Source organism: Saccopteryx bilineata, chromosome 1 (assembly GCF_036850765.1).
Source record: "Saccopteryx bilineata isolate mSacBil1 chromosome 1, mSacBil1_pri_phased_curated, whole genome shotgun sequence".
Taxonomy (NCBI): domain Eukaryota; kingdom Metazoa; phylum Chordata; class Mammalia; order Chiroptera; family Emballonuridae; genus Saccopteryx; species Saccopteryx bilineata.
Window position 1 is genome coordinate 232,715,888 of NC_089490.1, and position 18,771 is coordinate 232,734,658.

The window sequence follows — 18,771 nt, forward strand, 5'->3', positions numbered from 1 at the left end:
CTGAGTACTACTCCAGTATTTCAGTATGAAAGGATCATCCAGGTAGTTTTTCATTTTGAGTCGGAGCTAGCATTTGGGTTCTGCAGATGGTGGGGCAGCAAGGTCAGCTGTGACTACGCAGGCCTCTGCAGGGCTGCGAGTGAGAGTGTGGCTGAGAAGAATATTCCAGGGCTGTTCTCAGTAGCCCAGTTTATGGGGACACTCCAGTTGCAGCCAGGAGTTCAGTGAGAGCCCACCAGAGGTAACGGCCTTGTGTTTGACATTGATCCTAGGTGTCTCTTTTGTTTTCTCCTTTAGAGACATGCTATGCACCTTAGCTAAACACTCCAGACAGAACTTTTCCTGATGCCTCATGACGTGTTCAAATCTAGGCAGCTCCTTGAGTTAGTGTGTCATAGGAAAGGGGGTTATTACTTATGAGGTTGTCCTTTGTGTACAGCTGTGACAGTACAAGTAGACATGGTCCTGTTCTATTTATTTATTTGTTTGTTTGTTTTTAATGTCTTGTGTGTTTGGCTATGTTAAATGCAAACCAATTATATCCAGGGAAGTTAAAGTTGACCTTACAGATTGACCTATGAAATTGGTCTCAGTTAGACATGGGAGATCTTACTATCCCAGGGAAGGGAATGTATGATATAACATAGGAATTTTGTATCTGTTTCAAAATTGTTGGAAAACTGCGGAAACAGAGAGACTTTGAGGGAAATGCCAAAAGCCACATTAATGAAGAAAAACACTGGTGAGATACTTTTGAATAATAGATAGGCGATGTAATGGTTAACCACAAGATACAATTTTTACACAGGATTTTTATGGCTTTAAATTGGCAGCATTGTAAACTCAGCTTACTCCTCTATTAAGTCATTTATGCTTTTCAATTATTTAACGTTTCTGGCCAACTGGTCTTCTGTGGTCTTTTTTATGCACACATCAGAAATATGTATGGTAGAAATTGCTTGTTGTTAGTGCGGGGACTTTGCAATGGAGCTGGGTTTAATTTTAACTTCTCGCGACAACTATTACAAAGAGTGCACGAAGGGAAAAGACTTATGGAAACAGACCAAACTCTATGAAATGGAGATTACTTCCACATCCAAAGTACCTAATACAATTTGAGTTACTCTCACTAGGAAACCTTGACAGTGTCTGCCTTCTAGGTACCCTGCATTTGGAAATACTGTATCTCCATTTTAATGCAGATCTCCTGTTTCCTCCAGGGAGCAGTTGGTGAATCTTTCAATTGAACCACTGCTAGGAGAAAACCAACAGAAAATTTTCTCCACCAACATTAGAATCTGCCATTCCGAAGTACTGATGGACCTAGTCTTGAATATTTTCCTTTTATTTGCTTAAAATATCTTTATAACATCCAAATAATGTGGTGGGGCCTCTTGTGCAAACCAATATTTTTTTTTTTCTTTTTCTGAAGTTGGAAACGGGGAGGCAGTCAGACAAACTCCCGCATGCGCCCCACTGGGATCCACCCGGCATGCCCACCAGGGGCGATGCTCTGCCCCTCTGGGGCATCACTCTGCCTCAATCAGAGCCACTCTAGTGCCTGAGGCAGAGGCTACAGAGCCATCCTCAGTGCCCCAGTGCCCGGGCTCACTTTGCTCCAGTGGAGCCTTGGCTGCAGGAGGGGAAGAGAGAGACAGAGAGGAAGGAGAGGGGGAGGGGTGGAGAAGCAGATGGGTGCTTCTCCTGTGTGCCCTGGCTGGGAATCAAACCCGGGACTCCCGCACGCCAGGCTGATGCTCTACCACTGAGCCAACCGGCCAGGGCCCAAGATTTTTTTTTCATCACTTTGATCTAAGTTTTCTAAAGCTGTGAAATAATTCAGCTTTGTACGTTTTTAGAGTAGCATTGCCATGCCAGCAGGGCCTTAGGAATCAGAGTTGGAAATTATGAGTAAGATCTAACTACTCCTCACCCTCTCATGCTAGCTGATGGGGGTTGGACACTGTAGAAACACTGAGGCTCTCTCTCTGGAATCATCTTCTTTTGATTATTTTGACCCTAATTTATAGTAGTCCTTTGATTTGTAGTCAATAGTGATGGTGGCCAACAGGGAAAGCCAGAACTCGTGGGACATTCTTTTGAAAATAATTGTCAAAAGTAACACAGTCTTTGTCATACAACTGGTGCACTTTTCTCTTTCTTAGAGGTTAGATACCATGAATCTACTCAACCCTGATGGTTTCCAGAGGTGAAAGAGTCACTACCCCCTTAGCTTACCTGCGCCATCGTGTGGGGTGGAAGTCCCACCTCCCCTCTCCCCTCTGACGTGCACACTGTGCACGAATAGTTAACAGTACACTTATGCCATTGTACTTGATACTTCCTGCAGCCACAGAGATTCATTGGTAGTTTCAAATCAGGCCTCTGTTTCTATTTCTATTATGAAGGATACTTTGTTTATTTAAACAAGGGAATGATCACAGTTACCACAAGAGAGGGTGGCATCCATTTGGAATCCCTGTGAGACAACACAGGACACGGGAGATTCAAAGATATTTTATTTACTTATGAACACTTATGGCTGTTTCAGGAGGTGCAGCTAGAAAAACGAATTACCTGTTAGGACTCTACACTGGATGCTAACTAATGAATTTGCTTACATTACTTCCCTTATACCAAAGGATTTTTTTTAAACTTGGCAAATACGCCTATCTGACATAGTAATTTTTTACAGTTTTGAAGATTCATTTTCAGGAGGCTAATTTTACATGAAGCATGGCAAAACTCTGGCATTCCTGCTTTGGTAGATATTTACATGGTAGGATAAACAGTGTTTCCAGAAATCTGTGTTGCCAGGGTGGCCCATTTAAATTCAATATCACTCTAAGATATATTAGATTAATAAGGCTGAGTTTATGACCAATCTAGTTTATATTCACAAAAAAATTTTTATTATCCCAATTATAGATTGTGAAGCAAATTTCCATATATGTTAAATACCAAGAGCACGAATAACTAGCATCTGTATAGTACGTTACAGTTTATAACCATACGTTACCCGTAAACTCTTCTTCAGAAGAATATTTATTGTACTTTCTAACTCAAGAAAGCAATCCAATTTTACAATGTAAACGTTCTATGAAAACAGATTCTTTTACTAGAGTTACTGGTTCTTCTCTGCCTTCTCTCCCTCTTTTTTTTCTTCTTTTCTCTCTTAATGAGGGAACATCTAATGATATAGCTATATATTTTTGGTGGAGCATGTATAATTGCTGATCACACTTTTTATTAAAAAGGGGTTGTAATAAGCAATCCAACACAATTTTTGGACTATATCTCCTGTCTTACCAGTGTTCTTGAAGAAAATGTAAGGTTGCAGACATCATTTCATGCCCTGTATGTTTTCAAACATAAATCAGGAAAATTGTTAGCGAGTTATAGCTCTTCTTAGAGACTGTGGCTATCGTGCTATTGTAAACACAGGCTATATATTTTTCCCAAGTTATTATGTGTGGAGAGAAATCCAAAGTTGGCTATTTAGAGGAACCGTTTAATTCAGTTATCAGGAATTCATTTTCTGTTGAGGATGAACATTTATTTCCAAAGGTTGCAGAAATGGGACATAATACCTGATGATCCTTTAGATGCATCACCTTACGAGTTAGAAATTTGCTCTTTTTTAGCTAATGTATATAACACTGCGCATCGATCTTCAGCTAAGGACAAGTCACCATACACCGAGCAGAGTGGATAGCATGATCTGGTCACCCTCTTCACCTGAGAGTAATGAGGCTTTGTCTCCCCATTTCTAAAAGGGAGGAGGGTTGGCTTGTTGGTCTCCATCTTCTTGGTCCCTCAATTAAATTACTGATTAATATAATGAATGAGCCAATCCAGTCTATTCTTGTTCATCTCTGTCCTATAAACAAAATTATTTGCTAAAGTGTGGCCTGATGCCATGGCCAGAAAGATTATTAGTTGGTAGAGTCAGAGTTGAGCTCAGGTTCAGGGGCTTGAAATGAAATTTAGACACTCAATTTGGCCTTAAAATTTTTTCATTTGTAGATCAATCATTAGATATTTAAAGTGCTGCAATCCCCTGAATGTGTCTTATCTGTAAAAATGTGCCTAATCAGAACATCTGTTTCCAAGGTGGTTGTGAGAGGTGAACGAGACTCATGGGTATCAAACTGCCTGGAAGCTGTACTTACGGAGTTGGGCAAAAGTAGGTTACAGTCATGAACTGCAGAGTTTATTCTTGTATTATTATTTATTAACTATTACATGTCTTTCTCCATGTGGACAACTGTAACCTACTTTTTCACACCCCTATAGTTTAAGGTGGTTAAGGAAAAAGTCATTGGGTTGACCAGTTCTCTCTGCTGATCAAGGTTGACCGAGTCTTAGGCCAATTTGTTTAGTTCCAGAGTGGTTTCTGAGAGGCATGTTTCTTGTCCACTCTGGTCCAAGAATGGTGGTAGATACTTTATATATTACTTTATTTTGGGAGGAAGCAGGAAATAGTATGTGACTGGCCAGTTAAACTCAGCAAGCTTGATGATTCTAACCTATGTGCTGCCAACATGTGAGGAGCATACTTAGTGTTCTTCACAGATGGCCACAGCTTATCTAAATAAACAAGGGTATGACTGAAAACAAAAACAATGTATTGAAGGATAGTTTTCTTTGTCTCAAACTTGCCTATCATTTGCACTTCTGCTGTGGCATGGACAGTAATCTAAATTTCCTGGATTTTTGTTAAGGAGGCAAGAATCATTGTTTGGCAGTAAATACTTATAAGTAATGATTTAAATTCCATTAAAAAAAGATTTCCAGGACATTACAGAACTAATTAATGTAATACATGAGTTGAACTCCAAGTTCTAGAGTCTATACAGATCTCTTTAAGAATATTTTTGGTTTTTATGTATGATTCACTGATAAATATCTAGCCAATTCTTCCATCAGAAATGGACTACATTTCAAAGCATAAAATGAAGCAGTAGATCAACAATTATTCAAGAAATGTGGGCTGTTAGTACAGACAATATATTTTTAAAAGGCAGATCCAAAAATCTGCTTGGATTCTACCAAAGACTGGCCATGTGTTCTGCTCTGATTCACAAAAAAATGATCGACAGAATTCTACACTTTTTGGTCTGTTAAAACTGGGAACCGAAGTGCACCTCCACATAAGAACGTCTTTGGATCAGGTCTGAATTTAAGAGTAACTATTCAATTGCTCTTACCAAACTTCACTAGGCCCTTAGTATACAGAATGTATGTTAAACAGATGAAGAAAGCTGTCTTTGTGAGATTTAATTATGAGTCAAAGTTAGAAACTTTGACATGTATAGAATTATTTGTAAGTAATTAAAGACATAGTATGAGCACTACGTGGCCACATGAATAACCCTCAAACTAGTTTTTGCTGAGTTGCTTTTCATAAGATTGGTTATAGAGAGTAAAATTGACTCAGCTTGAGTTCCTTTTCTTTTTAATTTTTAAAAATTGATTTGAGAGAGAGAGACAGAGGAATGGGGGGAGAGAGAGAAAGAGAAAGAGAAAGAGAGAGAGAAAGAGAGAGAGAGAGAGAGAGAGAGTCTGCTTTGTTGTTCTACTCATTTATGCACTCATTGGTTGGTTCTTGTGTGTGCCCTGACAGGGTATGGAATCTGCAACCCTGGTGTATTCGGATGATGCTATAACCAACTGTGATACCCGGCCAGGGCTTGAGTTTCTTTTATTCTTATATTTATTTTATTTTATTTTTTACTCTCAAGAAAGGTATATTTTATTTTTCCATCTTTATTAAATTTATTAGGGTCACACTGGTTAACAAAATTACATAGGTTTCAGGCACACAGTTGTACAGCACATTATCTGCAGACTGTACTGTGTGTTCGCCACCCCAGGTCAAGTATCTGTCCGCCACCATTTATCCCCCCATACTCTCCTCCTACTCCTGCCCCCTCCCTCAGCAAGCACCACTGTTGTCTGTGTCCAAGAGTTCTCTCTTTTTTATTTTTTGCTCAATTCCTCCACTGCCACCCCCCATCATGACCCAGTAATTCTTCTTCGGGGAATTCATCAGGAGAAACCTGTAACACTAATTCAAAAGAATATACACACCCCATGTTCATTGTAGCATTATTTATAATAGCTAAGATAGAAAGCAGCCCAAGTGCCCATCAGTAGATGAATGGATGGTGCATTTACACATGGAATATGACTCAGCCATAAAAAAGGAACATGGATGGACCTGCTAAGTGAAATAAGTCAGTCATAGAAAGATAAATATCATATTATTTCACTCATATGTGGAATCTAATGAACAAATAGAGACAGACTCATACATAGAGAGCAGGCTGACACCTGTCAGGGGCAGGTGTGGACGGGCTATGGGTGGAGGGATTGAGTTTCTTTTAAATTTATTAAACGTGTAATATATTTAGCATTGTGCTAAATTTATCAGAGAATACAGAGTCATTTTAAGATGCAGTTTCCCTCTTTTAAGGGACTTGCACTCTCTTTAGGGAAGTACAATGTATATGCATGAAACCATGAAGATAACAGTACTATACAGAATTGTGCAGAAAATGGGTACTATGTGGCAAGTTCCTGTGTATCCCCTAAGGTAGAGCATGTGGCCCTGGCCAGTGGCTCAGTGGATAGAGCATCAGCCTGGCATATGGATGTGCTGGGTTAAATTTCAGGTCAGGGCACGCAGGAGAAGTGACTATCTGCTTCTCTCCTCCCCCTGTTTTCTCCCTCTTCCCTTCTCATAGCCAGTGGCTCATTTGGTTACAGCATGGCCGGGTGGTGAGGATAGCTCCATTGGAGCATATCAGCAGCCTTAGGTGCTAAAAACAGCTCATTATACAAGCATCAGCCCCAGGTGGGGTTGCCTGGTGGATTCTGGTCAAGGTGCATGTGGGAGTCTGCCTCACTATCTCCCCTCCTCTCATCTAACAAAAAAAAAAAAAAAAAAAAAAAAAAAGCATGTGACAGACCCAGAGGCTGGAGTGATGGTCAGGTGACCATTCCCTAGCCATGTAATCCTTACCTCTTTCAGTCTTACTTTTCCCATTTGCAAATCAGGCGTTATTTCACCTGTCTCATAGGATTTTTATGAGACTAAGAATTTGAATGAGATGAGGCAAAAAGTCTGTGAAAGGTTTTTGTGCAGACATAGTACCAGACACTGGGCTGGGGGCCATGTCTCAGGTGACTTTGTGCCCCCAGCCCGGTGTCTGGTACTATGTCTGCTTTCAGGAGGTGACTCTGTAAATGATTGTGAATGCATGCATGCCAGACACTGGGGTCAACCCCTGACATAGGTGACTCCTTAAGTCTTTACAATAACTTTGCATGGTAGATGGATTGTTTCCATTTCAGAGATGAGAAAAACAGAGGTTTGGAGATTTGAAGCAACTCCCAGCCTCATTTACATAGAAAACAGCAGGTCCAGGATAGGAAGCTATATCTATCTGGCCCCAGAGCCCAGGCTTCTCATCCCATTCTGTGGGCTCTCTGAGTGAAAAGAGGTAGGGTGACTTCTGAACCACAGTGAAGCCATAATGAAAGCCAGGGCCTTACTGGGATAAGTCACCAGTTTCCCAGGCAGCTCCGAGGCTGGCTTTCTGATCCATGGAAGCACGCTGCCATGGGATGCCTGACACATTTAACATGGCCTTTTGTTAAACTGTCAGTTCTGATTTCTGCCCTTTGAAGTAAAATGCACAGTAGTGAGAAAATATCATATAATATACCATAACCTAGACTTGTCACTGCAGCCCAAGGAAGGGGAAGGGCAGTGAGGAACACTCAGATCGTGAAGTGGCTAAGCAGTGACATGGATTAAGTTTGTTATACAGCAACCTGCACCCCCTCTGTCTCCTATGCTGTCTTATAGAGTTGGCAAGGGCTAGAATTTTCATCCTCCTCCATGCAAACAGTGTGTTCTGTGTTCTATATTGCATTCCTGCTCCTAAGGTCCCTGTAGCCCCGTGACCACTGTGGGTTTTATTGGAGTGACAATTATAATGAACGATAATAAAATGGCCCCCAGCAAGACAGTCCTGTTACAACTCCAGCCTCCATGTGTGGAAGCAGCCTACAGACTTAGGCTCCTCCCTTCCTTAATTCTAAATTATTTTTTTCCTCCATTTATTTGCAAGGAACATCAGGGGAAGTCATCAATACTCAACACAGGATTAGTAATGCACTGTGGAGTTGAAGGTTTATATAAGAAACGGGCACATGCATTTAGGAAATTGGGACTCGGTTTCTAAACCCCATGAAAATACAGCCCTGGGGAGATCAGGACAGCCGAGACGGGGACCATAGTGAGGTACAGGGAGTAGCTCCACAGCTGTTGGTCCTCAGAGGCTGGTCAGTAACAGGGTTCGGTTTCCCAGGAAGCGTGCTAACACGCCGGCTGGGGGTGAAACCTGGATGGGGGGACGTCTCCACTCTCCTCCCCGCACAGTGGTCAAGTCAGCCCAGTTGAATTGTGTGAAGTTGTCGAAGGTTGCTCTGCACGCCAGCCCTTGGCACCAGCCCCGCTGAAATGTGATGCCATTGGTTTTCAGTAAAGGTTCCATTCTGCAGGGCTGCAAACACAGATCAGCTGCTACCGTGTATACACAACCAAGGAGCAAATCAACCAGCACATTGCAAGCAGCCTTTTTAACCCTGAGACTTTCCAAGACCTGCTCTGCACGCGGGGACTTTCCTTCTCCTGTTGTCCGGTTTAGCACCGTGCTCCTGCCATCAGCTCCGAGATAGGCTCCTCGCTGCAGAGTAGAGAGGCTTCCTTAAGAGATTTGTCCTTGAAACTGCACCAAACTCTTAGAAGAACCCAGGACGTGTGAGTATGTATGATTTAGGCAGTAGTACTGGGCTGAGCTGCAATCAACCATTATACAACATCCGATTAGCAGAAGGGCAGGAGAGATTTTTCCGACGTTATGTTACATTCATTTTCAATTCGTTCTGAGAAAACAAATCAATTGTAGCTTCTGATACAGTGACTTTGCAGTAGATGGGGTGGTCATATGTTAGCTTTAACTATTTGCTGTTCTCATTTAGCATTCCGATGTGACTTGAGTAGGGAGGACAGTGGTCGTGGGCATGAAACTATATAAAACTTCTACATGTTTATTAGGAATTATAATTGTTGGTCCTCTCTATCTTGAGAGACAAGTTTGCTTTTGGGGATTTTTTTTTTAAAGAGTTAACCACATAAATCCATGGGCAGTAGAGTGCATTTGTGCTGTTCTTGCTCTGAAGGAAATATACACGTTTGCAGTTTTAATTTACTCTTATGGGTCAAATGAAATTCCACTGAGATTTTTGTTTTAAGCGAACCCTACCCAGTGCTATCTGCTTGGTGTTTTCCTGTCTCGTGTGTGTGTGTTTAAGTTACTTGCCGGGATTGCAGTCTGGTTAAACCTATGTTAGGCATTCTTTCGTTCCTAAGAGTGTTCAAGTGCACTATTTTGTGCACTCACAGAATTTTGGTATGTGTGTGTGTCAGGGGCGGGGAGGGGTGGATTTGTTTTAAAGTGGAAGGGTCGTGTTCTCTTGAAAGCTTCTTACTTGCACAACGTGAATGGCTGTCAGAGGTAGACCACAGGCTGGGAGGTTCTGAGGCTCTAAGTCCAATGTCAGCTCATCCACTTTTGTAACTCCAACCCAGGAAAGCCCACGTGCCCCCTCTTCATCAGTCTTTAATATGCGCCAACACTTACATGTCTAAGATTAATTTCTCTCCAGATTAGTCTGATTGATAGCTGGGTGGGGGCTCCTGCAACCCACAGCAGAGCTACATTCCATTTAACTAGTGAATGTAAAAACGGGTAACCATGGATCCGGCTGCCAAGAATGGCCGGGGCAGTGACTTGTTGTAAACAATACAAATGAGCCAGGAGAGCGGAGGCAACCGGACATGAAATGATTTTAATAGAAATTACGGTAAAAGGTCATGTGATGTGGTATCAGCTTCTGTGCAGTTTTAAAGGAAAAGTCTTTCTTTTCCAAGCTGTGCCCCCTCCCTGCCACCTCCCCTCCCAACACGTACCTATTTCCAATCAGCCCAAGTCTCCATGTCCATGAACTTGGCAGTTCTCACTCTCTGCTTCCATGGAGAAGGGTAGGCAGTGGGATTCTGGGCAGAATGTGGTGATGTGTGGATTTTCACAGAAAGTACCCTTATTTTAGGAACCAATAGGGATTCTGGGTACTCCAGGGGCTTCCTTCGTGGAAGGTCACACTAATTGTGGGCCAGCAGTTCTCTAGCTTTGAAGTAAGAGGAAGAGTTTATGACCTCGTGGTCTGTTTGCTTTTCTGACATTAACTTTTCTTGTCAAAAAGAAAAAAAAAAAAGAAACTAATCATGTTGGGGGGGGGGTGAAGCAATTTGAAACTAATATGGGAATGAATACAAAGGTTAAATGAGGTTTTGGGTAAATGATTGTAAAACACATTATTCTTTAACTTGATCTGTCCTCGATTCTCCAAGCTGAAGAACAGGAATACAGTGTCAGCTGGAGGGTCAGAGCACAGGTTTTGCAGTCCGGCATGGGTTGGAGTCTTTGCTCTGGACCTCACCTACTATGCTTAGGATTTGGAGCAAAGTGACATCACCTGTCAGACCCTCATCTGTAGATTGAGGATAGTAGTGCCCCCAGTGGCCTGAGGAAGGGGTTAAATGGGGTAATGCATAAAAAGGAGTTCACACCACGTCTGGCATATCTTAGGTGCTTAATAAATTTGACTAGTTCCATTATTTTTTTTGACTAAGGAAACCTATAGTGAAGTGGAACCCTGCTCTTCAGTATTGGGTCAGAGAAAGACAACAGTCATCTGATGGCTTGGTCCTGTTCTAGTGAGGTGCACCCTGCAGTAACTTGTCCTCATTGGGAAATGGTGATTCACTTTGTAGCATAGTATCATGTTTTATGTAACATGTACTAAAAGTCAAAATAGTATCTCATTACAGTATAGCTTTATTTTCATGTGCATTATTTTTTCTTGCAAAACAAAAACAAAAATATTTAGGAAAACTAATTACTTTGTATATGTTTGAGGTTTTTCATACCAAGGTACTGAGGCAACACACACATTTTATCTGTGACCATATTGCCTGAGTGGAGAGCAGAAAGGCACTTAAAGGCATAAGAAACTCATAATTGTGTCAGTGCTAAAAGCTTAAAAATAGTGGTGACTGATCATTCTGAAAGAGAACCCCATATGTTAGAGAGCAGTAATAATTAACAGGCCAGTAAATATATATCCCACACAGGTGGGATATAAAACTGAGACTCATGGACATAGACAAAAGTGAAGTGGTTACCGGAGGAAGGGGTGAGGGGAGGGGGTAAAGAGGGACAAATATATGGGACGGAAAATGATTTGACTTTGGGTGATGGGCAGACAAAGCCATCAGCAGATCAAATGCAATGTAGATGTGCACCTGAAACCTATGCAACCTTATTGATCAATGTCAGCCCATTAAATTTAATGTCTAATTAAAAAGAAAAAGAAAAACAGGTGGGTAAATGGAGGTTCTATGCTACCAAGGAGACATGTCTTGAGAGGATTGGCTACGTGTGTGTTGTGTCCTTTGAGCTTCCTGAAATCTAAACGTCTGACTCTCTCCTTCCTTTCCCTGACTTGTTCTATCCTTCCTTCTTTGCTTCCTTTCAGCCCCTATACCTTCTCTCCACCATCTGCATTTCCTTTTTCTTTGTGAGCTGGAAAAGTTCAGAGACGAGAGAAAGAGGGACCTGAGACCCCACAGTCTTTTCATGTTGCCCTGGTTTTATAAATGGAAACTTTCAGAGGAGTCAGAAAAATCTGTTTTTCTTCCTCCTGCTATTGAACTGGAGAGGCACATCTGAAGTGACCCGCACCCCCCAGGGAAGCCTCGCTCGCTAACTATTTGTTGATTCATTGATTAAATGGCGTGAAGGGAAGGGGGCATCACCCACGGAGATTCCCTCAGTAGTGGGAGCTTTGAAACCCTGAGCTCCACTGTGCCGGAGGCTTGGCTCCTCTGTGACCTTCCAACAACTAATCTCCTTTAAGAACTGAATCAAAGCAGCTAAGGGGTTTTGTCAGCAGGATTTGGCCGACAGTTGGTTTTTGGCAGTTGCAAGGCAGAAGGCAATACATTCTTCACAAGGATGGGGATATTTTTCTCCAGAAAGGAATGAAGCCAAGGTGCCAGCAGATATCTCTGGAGAGGGACCCTTGTTTACCCATGGTAGTGCTCAGGGGGGGACAGCTGCTCCGTGGGGGACTTTCTCACACTTCCTAGCCAATCTTCTTAGCCATCCTTATCTGACAGTCTGGCAGGTCAGCACATGAATGCAGTGGGCTCCCCTTCATAGTTTTCTCTCCCAAAGGCAGAGAAAAAGCCCATAGTTAGAATCGGTATCACATAAATGACAAAGGGTGTCTATTATTCTTTTCAGTTAAAATGTCTTCCCTGCCCCCTCCTGCCCTGCGGCAACCATCAGCCTATTCTCTGTATCTGTGGGTCTTTTCCATTTTGTTTTCTTTACTCACTGGTTTATTTATTTATTTATTTATTTTTGTTTGTTTGTTTTTATATAGATTCCACATATAAGTGAAATCATAGTGTTTGTCTTTCTCTGGCTTATTTCACTTATCATATCCTGTAGGGGTAATTAACTTAATCCTCCTGCTACTCTTCTGAAATAGTACCCGATTTTATGAGAAAATTTGAGCCTACAAGAGTGGATAGACAGTTTCCGTCTCCTGAGTAATAGAGCCCCATGGAAACTTCATCATCTTCCCTATGTAGGTTCCCTCGACTGCTTTATTAAGTTGGCGACAATTTGCAGGAATGACGAGAAAGGTCAGGTCTATTTTCTGGAATGAAAGCAAGACCCAGGCATCATGAGATGGATTTATTCTTGAATAGTTAAAAGACTCAGACCAGACACAGGGATGGTGATCACAGGAAAAAGCAACTTAATTTACTCAATAATCAGAAAAATCTAGACATACAACCTACTTCTCCCTTATGGGCAAATAAAGAGAAGAGACAGAGGTGGGAAAAAATCATGAATAATGTGAAGGAGAAGGAAGAGAAGGGAGGAGAGGAGGAAGTAGAGAGAGAGACAGACAGAGAGAGTGAGAAAGACAATTGAGGGCTGTTTGTTAGTAGATCTGCCTGTCAGTTAACAGTGAAGCGGTCCAGGAGGTGAATAGTCTAGGATCACCACCCTCACTTTAGACATAATTCTGTCCAAGGCAATGCAACAAGAGGTAATGGATTTGGGATTCACACTTTGCTATTTTACTTTTAAATCCAGTGCACTATCCTACTACATTATGTTACTTCTTTTGATGTAAAGACATACAACAATATAGACACATGGGGAAGACCACATACAAGTACTCTGACATGGAGACAAAGTTAGAAGCATATTTTTTGCTGCTTTCAGGTGGTAACAATGGAGATTTTCTGAAGTCCTGGCAAGCTTTTGCAACTCTGGATGTAGGTTAGAGTCATCGATAGCAGGGGACCATTGCTGTTTAATATCTAACACCTTTTATAGAGAGTGGTGTTCATGTCTCTTATTGAATATCAAAATATATCTTGAGCTAAATAAGACAGGTTTTCTTTACAGTTTTGTAGGTGAGGAAACTGAGTTATGCAGAGATTATGTCCCTATAATTGTAGCAATGTTAGCAGAAATGAATGCCATCCTCTTGCTTTTGACCCTCCCGACAAAGATTTTTCTCTTTGCTGTGATGACATCTTCTTCTTGGTGTGGTTCTCACACAATCAACTTCTAAGAACCTGAGGGCACCGGACGGAGGGCAGTTTCATCTGTGGGTACAGCATGGGCCTTTCTGGGAAGTTGGAATAGAGGCTGACCCTTTTATTAATGCAGCTTCTGCTCTTGCCTCCTAGGCTGCAGCACCATCCTCTGAGCTTTAAGGAATGACGCAAGGGCGAAGGTTCACAGCATTCCTCTCTCCTCAGGATTCCAGGCTGGGCAGTAGAGAGCCTCCGCTGCCCTCCTGTGCTTTAGCTTCCTGGGGTCCGCCAGATGCTGTGGGTCTTCCCCAGACAGTTGCCTGCTGCTCCCACGATGTGTCCGATTGGCACTCTGTCTGTAAAGCAGATGGAGTTCCCTTCTGAGAGGTGCTTCCCGCCCTGCCTGTTTGCTTTGAAGAGGTGGGTTTGGGTAAGTACAGGGGACCAGGGAAAGAGGAGGGGCCACACCGTGGTGCCAGATGTCAGATGCAGGCCAGGGCAGAGAGGGAAGAGGGAGGCTGGAAGTCTGCATCATTTCCAAGGTTAATGCCAAGGTCAGATCACCTTCTTAAATCAGTTTAAGCAGAATCCTGAAGTTTGGTGACCAAGCAGAGGCTTTAAGTTTCCTTCCTGGGAAAAAATAAGTGGTAGCTGCCCAATTACCCCTTTTTAGTGTCTAAATGAAGTAAGTGGAAAGGAGGGATTGAAAGGGGGGACAATGTGATTGATGGGTGTCCACGTTTTCCTGTAGAAGGTCATGGAACCACAGGACCAGCTTTGAAGAAAGCTGCCTAGGAATATCTATGCTTGTGAATAAGAAATAATTTTTTTAACACATTCACTGAAATCACATGCAGAATGACTCCCTTCTGCTGTTTCTCTAAATTTCAGCATTTCTTCCAATAATGCATGATATTTGTGTAGTCAAAGTTTATGAAGTTGCAAATTATCATCTTCCATTTACAGCTGAGTTCCCTCAGCAAGATTAAATGGCTTCACTCAGAGGAACCCAGGTTTTTCAAAAGATTAGCAATAGGGTTTTCAGACATCTAGATCTGGAGTGTTTTACCTCCTCAGAGATTCCAGTCTTGGAAGGGGGTTGGGATAGTTGGAAACTGAGTATAAAGAAAGTTAGGAAGGGAAAAGGATGTTAAAAGAAGCCACTTGTGATGCTATTTTGTATTGTGTGTGTGTGTGTGTGTGTTGGGTGTGGTATTGATGATGACAAGATGATACAAAGATTCTGATTTTGTATTCAACTAGGAAAAAAGAGGGCAGGCAGGAGGAGTGGAAGTACCTCTCCCCACCCCGTTCTCAGGCTTGACTCTGTCTCAGTTCAGGCAGTAGCATGGGAATCTGATCTCAGCTTCTCAGAAGACAGCATTGAAGCAGCTCTAAGCACAAGAAGAGTGCCCTTGTCCATGCAAGCTGAGTTCCCATGTTTATCTGTAGTCCCTGCACTTGACCATGTAATAGAAGAGTAAAGGCTGTCAGTAATAGCATCTTAAAAGTGAAGGGACAACTAAATGAGATTCTGAGTGTGGACAGAGACAGCAATATTCCTTCATCAATGCCATGCATGCCCTTCACCTAACACTGCATTGGCTCCATACTTGGTGAAAATACGGTGTTTTTTATTTCCCCGGTTGGAATAAAACCTTGTAAGTCATGTGGCTATGAAAAGGTGAAATGAATGTGTTTTCTCTCTTATATGAGTTCTGTGTTACTAATAATAGGTAAATAAGCTCCAAGCACACAGCTCTGAGTTGTTGAGTGAATTTATTGGCTTGGCTTAATTCTAAGACAGTGATTTTTAACTGGTGTGCTGCAACAATTTTTTAAATGTGCAATAGCTGACTTCTTAGTCAGGGGCTTCTTAGTCAGTCTTTCCCCTTAGGTTGTCAAATAGAAAAAAAAAAAGACAACAGGCAGCACTACAATGGCCGTCCGGAGTGAATGAATCAAAATTAAACCTTTTTAAAAATCAGATGGACAAAAACTACATTTTTTTTGGTGTGCCATGGAAGTTTAGCAATTCGTTTATGTGTGCCATAAGATGAAAAGGGTTGAAAATCAATTGTCAATTGCTGTTCTGAGACTATGATAGAGAAATTATATATTTGATAATGGCTCTCACATCTTTACAGTGATCACTGATTAGCTGAAGGAAGTCCTTTCAAACTGTCACAAATGTTTCAGAAGTACAGTGTGTGACTTTGTAGAAGGAACAAACTGATGTCAGATAAATGCCAGTGTTTTGCCCCCAAACCATCACCAAGCAGTAGCAGCTACCAGCTAGTAATATTTCAGCTGCATGTTAGGATGTTAAACTATTAGCAATGCTCATGGAGAACAGTGAAAGTGTGCGTGCTTAAAATCAAAACAGTCTACCTCTGTGTCGTTTGTACACTAAAGCTTTCCTCTGTATGTCTCTCCATTGGATTATTTAATGATTAATTTAATTTTAGTAAAGCTTCACTTTAACAGCCCTAAAAATTGGAGGAAAACATTGCCTATGTTCATTTGCTGTGCTCCACAGACACAGTACCCAGCCCAGGTAAAAGATAAAAGATCAGCCCTTATGGGTCTCATAGTTCCAAGCTTTTAAGGCTGCATTGTAGAACTTTGTAATTATTGTGGGTAATCTTGCAGAAAATTAAATGTAGAGTTTGCATATGTGAAGAAGTTTGGACTGTTTTGCTCACCGTACCTTGTTAGCACTACGTACCTTACTGGTCCTGTCCGGTTTTGGGTTTCACCTCACTGCAGGTAACTTGCTATTTGTGGCATGAATGCAATCCCCAACAGGGACCATACCATCTGACATGGGATGTGTGCTTTAGAGAACTGTGTCTGTAGTTTATTTGCTTGTTTCAGATTGACTCTATAAACTAAGAGCAAATTTGCCCCCCAAGGGTCATATGGTAAAGTTTGAAGACATGTTTCAAGGGGGTGCTACTGACATCTAGTAAGTAGAGAACAGGTATGCTGCTAGGTATCCCAGGGCTCATAGGGCAGTGCCCTCCACACAGCAGAGAATTATCTAACCCAAAACATCTGCAGTGTTGACACTGAGAAGTCTTGCTCTAGACTCTTCCAGACTTTGAAAGGTCAGGGAAAAAACAGGTTGTTTAAATAGTTTCAGACCTTTATTTTTTTAATGACTGATATCATGATCAAAATGAGATATGGAATAAATATAAAACATACAAACAGGTCGTCCATTGGCTATAAAAATATTTAGAATGTAATATGTGTCCTGGCTGACTGAGCTCCATGTCACAATCCCCATCCCAACAATATCAATAGCTATGACTCATATAGAGCTGACGGTGTACCAGCCAAAGTGTCTGTCCATCTACCAAGTGAATCCTCAAAGCAATTGTATCGAGGTGATATCATGACTGTGTACTTCAGTACCCAGACACTTTAGTACCAGTGTCTGTGTGAATCAGATGAGCGCCTGGTAGCAAGTGTAAAGAACAGAGCAACACCACTCTGTTTAGAAAGAGGAAGGCTTTATTTTTCTAAAGCCCCCTGGCTGCTCACACTTTTATTCTACGGTACTATTATTGCAAAAGTGCTTCTTTGGGAAACTAGAATTGCCATCATAAAGCAGGTTTATATTTTCTTATACAGGGAGAGAAAGAAAAAGGTTTTATAACTCTCTGCTTGCCAGGTCTGTACCTGGTCCCATGCCTGTCTGTCATTTCCTCTCTAAGAACCATGCTCCCTGAACTGGTCTTCAGGCTGCTTGTGAATGACAGAGTTCAGCCTCGCAGTTCAGCCTTGAAGAAATGAAGTGGTCACTCACACTTGTAGCCAACACCTTCTGGCTCGCTGTCTGCTGTCTCAATCCAGGGTCTACAGTGGGGATATGAAGCTCTGCCTTTAAAAATGTCATCATTGGGGTGGGTTTGATCCACTCAAACCTCATGTTTGAAAGAAAACTAGGTAAAATCTCTCTAGACAAACCCCATGGGAGATTCTTCAAGAACACATTTAACAATGGAGTTTTCCCTGAAAATGCTACTGTGACAGTCACACTCCCAGTGGGGATTCATGTGGGAACTGGGGAAGCTAGCTACGTGTGCTACCCTCACACCTCAGGAGGGTTTTGCATCCAAGGAATCAAGTGTGTCGTAGCTCAACCTCTCACCTTTGCCGAACTGGTCTGTGGCCAGCACAACCCAGAAGGGAAAACATCACAAATCACTGGAAATACATCAGCATTCTGAGCAGCAGAATTTATGGGGCACTAATGGATATCCTGGGCTATTTATCTTTCTAATAGCAGTTGAAACACCTCTGCCTTTTTCTTACTGTAAAAGGCCTTTTCATCACGGAGCTAGAGGGTCCCCAGCTGGGACTGGGGTTGGGGAAAAGTGGTTCTCTCGTCCTCGTTGTCTTTCATTTCTTGCTGTCTTCGCTTTGTTTGTTTTGCCTCTTTCCCTTGCTCATTGAAGACCCAACATAGAACACAGGAAGGCTCTAGTCAAGTTTGGGCATCTGTGCAGAGACAGATATGATGGGCGTAGAGAGCGGGAGAGGAAGACACCCTGGTCATGTGTTCTTTTTCTCCTCCTGTTTCAAAAGACGGGGAGCCTGCATTCATTCCTAGCAGGCTCTTGATGCCAAAGGGCCAATTCCTACACGCCGTTCAGATAGGCAGCTTTGTTCATCCCATTCCAATAATGTTGATTCAGAATTCTCTGCTTGTGCTTGGGGGGATGCCTTCTGTGTCGCATGTGTTAGTGTCAGCTCTCCTCAAGCTCCTGGCCGCCCTCCGTCTTGTGTTGTGTGGATGAAAGGCCTGACCTGCAGGTCTTCGATTGGAGGCTTTGTGTATTTTGCATGTTTTACATCTTGGGGGTTAAATAATATAAAATTCACAAAGCCCCAAGTGTGGCGGAGAAAGGGTCTGGTGGTATCTGAGGTCATACCGCTATACTTATAACTGGAGTCTCGAGGAGCTTGACTCAGCACTTTGTGGACAACATCGTCCAAGG

General features: G+C 42.2%; 1 protein-coding gene across 12 annotated transcripts in view; it reads left to right on the forward strand.

The window, feature by feature from the left end:
• The window catches only part of ESRRG (estrogen related receptor gamma), a 563,558-nt gene that overhangs the window by 40,542 nt on the left and 504,245 nt on the right, over positions 1-18,771 (forward strand). The window contains exon 1 of one of the 12 annotated variants that reach the window (XM_066238135.1): positions 8,584-8,837. The exons of 9 other annotated variants lie outside the window; for them this stretch is intronic. The gene's annotated coding sequence lies outside the window, so the exon portion shown is untranslated. Of the gene's footprint in view, positions 1-8,583; positions 8,838-18,771 lie in introns of those variants that run through there. 2 more of the 12 variants (XM_066238128.1, XM_066238126.1) reach the window with 2 other exon arrangements.